This window comes from Eurosta solidaginis, chromosome X (genome assembly GCF_040869045.1).
Source record: "Eurosta solidaginis isolate ZX-2024a chromosome X, ASM4086904v1, whole genome shotgun sequence".
NCBI lineage: Eukaryota > Metazoa > Arthropoda > Insecta > Diptera > Tephritidae > Eurosta > Eurosta solidaginis.
In genome coordinates, this window is record NC_090324.1 from 183823919 (window position 1) to 183831013 (window position 7095).

Below are 7095 nucleotides of genomic sequence, written 5' to 3' on the forward strand. Positions count from 1 at the left end.
TTTGGGTGTCCGATTAGACATTTGTCGGAACCGACCGGATCGGACCACTATAGCATATATCCTCCATACAACCGATTTTTCAGAAAAAGAGGATTTTTGTAATATCTTACCCAATTTAACAGATTGAAGCTTCAAACTTCACCATATACTTTCGTATATTGCACATATTGTTGCCTGAAAAAATTTATGAGATCGGTCGTATATATAGTATATATCCCCCACAACCGATTGTTCAGATAAGGAACTTTTCGTAATTACTGCCCTATTTTAAGAGCTAGTGGCTTCAAATTTCAGCGAATGCTTACGTATATAGCATATATTGTTGTCTGAAAAAATCATAAAGATCGGTGGTATATATAGTATATATATGGTGGTATATATAGTATATATATATAGTATATATATATATAATTTCGCAAATTTTAGCCCCATTTTAACAGCTAGAAGCTTCAAATTTCACCGAATATTTACTTATATAGCATATATTGTTGTCTGAAAAAATTATAGAGATCGGTTGTATATATAGTATATATCTCATACAACCGATTGTTCAGATAAGAAACTTTTCGCAATTTCTACCCCATTTTAACAGCTATAAGCTTCAAATTTCACCGATTGGTTATGTATATAGCATATATTGTTGTCTGAAAAAATCATAGAGATCGGTTGTATATATAGTATATATCTCATACAACCGATTGTTCAGATAAGAAACTTTTCGCAATTTCTACCCCATTTTAACAGCTATAAGCTTCAAATTTCACTGATTGCTTACGTATATAACATATATTGTCGTCTGAAAAAATCATAGAGATCGGTTGTATATATAGTATATATCTCATACAACCGATTGTTCAGATAAGAAACTTTTCGCAATTTCTACCCCATTTTAACAGCTATAAGCTTCAAATTTCACCGATTGGTTACGTATATAACATATATTGTCGTCTGAAAAAATCATAGAGATCGGTTGTATATATAGTATATATCTCATACAACCGATTGTTCAGATAAGAAACTTTTCGCAATTTCTACCCCATTTTAACAGCTAGAAGCTTCAAATTTCACCAACTGCTTACGTGTATAGCATATATTGATGTCTGAAAAAATCGTTGAGATCGGTGGTATACATAGTATATATCTCATACAACCGATTGTTCAGATAAGAAACTTTGCGCAATTTCTGCCCCGTTTTAACAGTTAGAAGCTTCAAATTTCACAAAATGCTTTCGTATATAGCATATATTGTTGTCTGAAAAAATCATAGAGATCGGTGGTATATATATTATATACTTCATATAAACTGTCATATTGGACCCTTTTTTACGGCTAGAAGCTTCAAGATTCATCAAATTTCATCAAATAGTTACGTTTACGTCATATATTTTTGGAATACGTGATTCGTAGCCATAGTTTTTACATGCAGACCACAAAAAACGTGAAGCTTTGCATCCTCACACAGATTACCTACCTATTTTTATACCTTTCATGAAAATGAAATGGTATATTAATTTCGTCACGAAACCGAAAATTGTAAGTCCTTAAAGGAAAATAGATAGACCCACCATTAAGTATACCGAAATAATCAGGTTGAAGAGCTGAGTTGATTTAGCCATGTCCGTCTGTCCGTCTGTCCGTCTGTCTGTTTGTATGCAAACTAGACCCTCAATTTTTGAGATATCTTGATAAAATTTGGTGAGCAGGTGTATTTGGGTGTCCGATTAGACATTTGTCGGAACCGACCGGATCGGACCACTATAGCATATATCCTCCATACAACCGATTTTTCAGAAAAAGAGGATTTTTGTAATATCTTACCCAATTTAACAGATTGAAGCTTCAAACTTCACCATATACTTTCGTATATTGCACATATTGTTGCCTGAAAAAATTTATGAGATCGGTCGTATATATAGTATATATCCCCCACAACCGATTGTTCAGATAAGGAACTTTTCGTAATTACTGCCCTATTTTAAGAGCTAGAGGCTTCAAATTTCAGCGAATGCTTACGTATATAGCATATATTGTTGTCTGAAAAAATCATAAAGATCGGTGGTATATATAGTATATATATGGTGGTATATATAGTATATATATATAGTATATATATATATAATTTCGCAAATTTTAGCCCCATTTTAACAGCTAGAAGCTTCAAATTTCACCGAATATTTACTTATATAGCATATATTGTTGTCTGAAAAAATTATAGAGATCGGTTGTATATATAGTATATATCTCATACAACCGATTGTTCAGATAAGAAACTTTTCGCAATTTCTACCCCATTTTAACAGCTATAAGCTTCAAATTTCACCGATTGGTTATGTATATAGCATATATTGTTGTCTGAAAAAATCATAGAGATCGGTTGTATATATAGTATATATCTCATACAACCGATTGTTCAGATAAGAAATTTTTGGCAATTTCTACCCCATTTTAACAGTTATAAGCTTCAAATTTCACTGATTGCTTACGTATATAACATATATTGTCGTCTGAAAAAATCATAGAGATCGGTTGTATATATAGTATATATCTCATACAACCGATTGTTCAGATAAGAAACTTTTCGCAATTTTTACCCCATTTTAACAGCTAGAAGCTTCAAATTTCACCAACTGCTTACGTGAATAGCATATATTGATGTCTGAAAAAATCGTTGAGATCGGTGGTATACATAGTATATATCTCATACAACCGATTGTTCAGATAAGAAACTTTGCGCAATTTCTGCCCCGTTTTAACAGTTAGAAGCTTCAAATTTCACAAAATGCTTTCGTATATAGCATATATTGTTGTCTGAAAAAATCATAGAGATCGGTGGTATATATATTATATACTTCATATAAACTGTCATATTGGACCCTTTTTTACGGCTAGAAGCTTCAAGATTCATCAAATTTCATCAAATAGTTACGTTTACGTCATATATTTTTGGAATACGTGATTCGTAGCCATAGTTTTTACATGCAGACCACAAAAAACGTGAAGCTTTGCATCCTCACACAGATTACCTACCTATTTTTATACCTTTCATGAAAATGAAATGGTATATTAATTTCGTCACGAAACCGAAAATTGTAAGTCCTTAAAGGAAAATAGATAGACCCACCATTAAGTATACCGAAATAATCAGGTTGAAGAGCTGAGTTGATTTAGCCATGTCCGTCTGTCCGTCTGTCCGTCTGTCCGTCTGTCTGTTTGTATGCAAACTAGTCCCTCAATTTTTGAGATATCTTGATAAAATTTGGTGAGCACGTGTATTTGGGTGTCCGATTAGACATTTGTCGGAACCGACCGGATCGGACCACTATAGCATATATCCTCCATACAACCGATTTTTCAGAAAAAGAGGATTTTTGTAATATCTTACCCAATTTAACAGATTGAAGCTTCAAACTTCACCATATACTTTCGTATATTGCACATATTGTTGCCTGAAAAAATTTATGAGATCGGTCGTATATATAGTATATATCCCCCACAACCGATTGTTCAGATAAGGAACTTTTCGTAATTACTGCCCTATTTTAAGAGCTAGAGGCTTCGAATTTCAGCGAATGCTTACGTATATAGCATATATTGTTGTCTGAAAAAATCATAAAGATCGGTGGTATATATAGTATATATATGGTGGTATATATAGTATATATATATAGTATATATATATATAATTTCGCAAATTTTAGCCCCATTTTAACAGCTAGAAGCTTCAAATTTCACCGAATATTTACCTATATAGCATATATTGTTGTCTGAAAAAATTATAGAGATCGGTTGTATATATAGTATATATCTCATACAACCGATTGTTCAGATAAGAAACTTTTCGCAATTTCTACCCCATTTTAACAGCTATAAGCTTCAAATTTCACCGATTGGTTATGTATATAGCATATATTGTTGTCTGAAAAAATCATAGAGATCGGTTGTATATATAGTATATATCTCATACAACCGATTGTTCAGATAAGAAACTTTTCGCAATTTCTACCCCATTTTAACAGTTATAAGCTTCAAATTTCACTGATTGCTTACGTATATAACATATATTGTCGTCTGAAAAAATCATAGAGATCGGTTGTATATATAGTATATATCTCATACAACCGATTTTTCAGATAAGAAACTTTGCGCAATTTCTGCCCCGTTTTAACAGTTAGAAGCTTCAAATTTCACAAAATGCTTTCGTATATAGCATATATTGTTGTCTGAAAAAATCATAGAGATCGGTGGTATATATATTATATACTTCATATAAACTGTCATATTGGACCCTTTTTTACGGCTAGAAGCTTCAAGATTCATCAAATTTCATCAAATAGTTACGTTTACGTCATATATTTTTGGAATACGTGATTCTTAGCCATAGTTTTTACATGCAGACCACAAAAAACGTGAAGCTTTGCATCCTCACACAGATTACCTACCTATTTTTATACCTTTCATGAAAATGAAATGGTATATTAATTTCGTCACGAAACCGAAAATTGTAAGTTCTTAAAGGAAAATAGATAGACCCACCATTAAGTATACCGAAATAATCAGGTTGAAGAGCTGAGTTGATTTAGCCATGTCCGTCTGTCCGTCTGTCCGTCTGTCCGTCTGTCTGTTTGTATGCAAACTAGTCCCTCAATTTTTGAGATATCTTGATAAAATTTGGTGAGCAGGTGTATTTGGGTGTCCGATTAGACATTTGTCGGAACCGACCGGATCGGACCACTATAGCATATATCCTCCATACAACCGATTTTTCAGAAAAAGAGGATTTTTGTAATATCTTACCCCAGTTAACAGAGTGAAGCTTCAAACTTCACCATATACTTTCGTATATTGCACATATTGTTGCCTGAAAAAATTTATGAGATCGGTCGTATATATAGTATATATCCCCCACAACCGATTGTTCAGATAAGGAACTTTTCGTAATTACTGCCCTATTTTAAGAGCTAGAGGCTTCAAATTTCAGCGAATGCTTACGTATATAGCATATATTGTTGTCTGAAAAAATCATAAAGATCGGTGGTATATATAGTATATATATGGTGGTATATATAGTATATATATATAGTATATATATATATAATTTCGCAAATTTTAGCCCCATTTTATCAGCTAGAAGCTTCAAATTTCACCGAATATTTACTTATATAGCATATATTGTTGTCTGAAAAAATTATAGAGATCGGTTGTATATATAGTATATATCTCATACAACCGATTGTTCAGATAAGAAACTTTTCGCAATTTCTACCCCATTTTAACAGCTATAAGCTTCAAATTTCACCGATTGGTTATGTATATAGCATATATTGTTGTCTGAAAAAATCATAGAGATCGGTTGTATATATAGTATATATCTCATACAACCGATTGTTCAGATAAGAAACTTTTCGCAATTTCTACCCCATTTTAACAGCTAGAAGCTTCAAATTTCACCAACTGCTTACGTGTATAGCATATATTGATGTCTGAAAAAATCGTTGAGATCGGTGGTATACATAGTATATATCTCATACAACCGATTGTTCAGATAAGAAACTTTGCGCAATTTCTGCCCCGTTTTAACAGTTAGAAGCTTCAAATTTCACAAATGCTTTCGTATATAGCATATATTGTTGTCTGAAAAAATCATAGAGATCGGTGGTATATATATTATATACTTCATATAAACTGTCATATTGGACCCTTTTTTACGGCTAGAAGCTTCAAGATTCATCAAATTTCATCAAATAGTTACGTTTACGTCATATATTTTTGGAATACGTGATTCGTAGCCATAGTTTTTACATGCAGACCACAAAAAACGTGAAGCTTTGCATCCTCACACAGATTACCTACCTATTTTTTATTTTATATTTATCTTAAAAATCGTTTAGATATGTTCAAATTTGACCAAATGCTTACGTGTATAGCATATATTGTTGTCTGAGAAAATCATAGATACCGGTGGTATATATAGTATATATCCCATACAACCGATTGTTCAGATAAGAAACTTTGCGCAATTTCTTCCCCATTTTAACAGTTATAAGCTTCAAATTTCACCGATTGCTTACGTATATAGTATGTATTGTTGTGTCAAAAAATCATGGAGATCGGTGATATATATAATATATATATGATGGTATATATAGTATATATATATAGTATATATATATTTTTTTACGATTTCGGCCCCATTTTAACAGCTAGAAGCTTCAAATTTCACCAACTGCTTACGTGTATAGCATATATTGATGTCTGAAAAAATCATTGAGATCGGTGGTACACATAGTATATATCTCATACAACCGATTGTTCAGATAAGAAACTTTACGCAATTTCTGCCCCGTTTTAACAGTTAGAAGCTTCAAATTTCACAAAATGCTTACGTATATAGCATATATTGTTGTCTGAAAAAATCATAGAGATCGGTCGTATATATATTATATACTTCATATAAACTGTCATTTTGACCCCTTTTTTACGGCTAGAATCTTCAAAATTCATCAAATTTCATCAAATAGTTACGTTTTCGTCATATATTTTTGAAATACGTGATTCGTAGTCATAGTTTTTACACGCAGACCACAAAAAACCTGAAACTTTGCATCCTCACACGAATTACCTACCTATTTTTATACCTTTCATGAAAATGAAATGGTATATTAATTTCGTCACGAAACCGAAAATTGTAAGTCCTTAAAGGAAAATAGATAGACCCACCATTAAGTATACCGAAATAATCAGGTTGAAGAGCTGAGTTGATTTAGCCATGTCCGTCTGTCCGTCTGTCCGTCTGTCTGTTTGTATGCAAACTAGTCCCTCAATTTTTGAGATATCTTGATAAAATTTGGTGAGCAGGTGTATTTGGGTGTCCGATTAGACATTTGTCGGAACCGACCGGATCGGACCACTATAGCATATATCCTCCATACAACCGATTTTTCAGAAAAAGAGGATTTTTGTAATATCTTACCCAATTTAACAGATTGAAGCTTCAAACTTCACCATATACTTTCGTATATTGCACATATTGTTGCCTGAAAAAATTTATGAGATCGGTCGTATATATAGTATATATCCCCCACAACCGATTGTTCA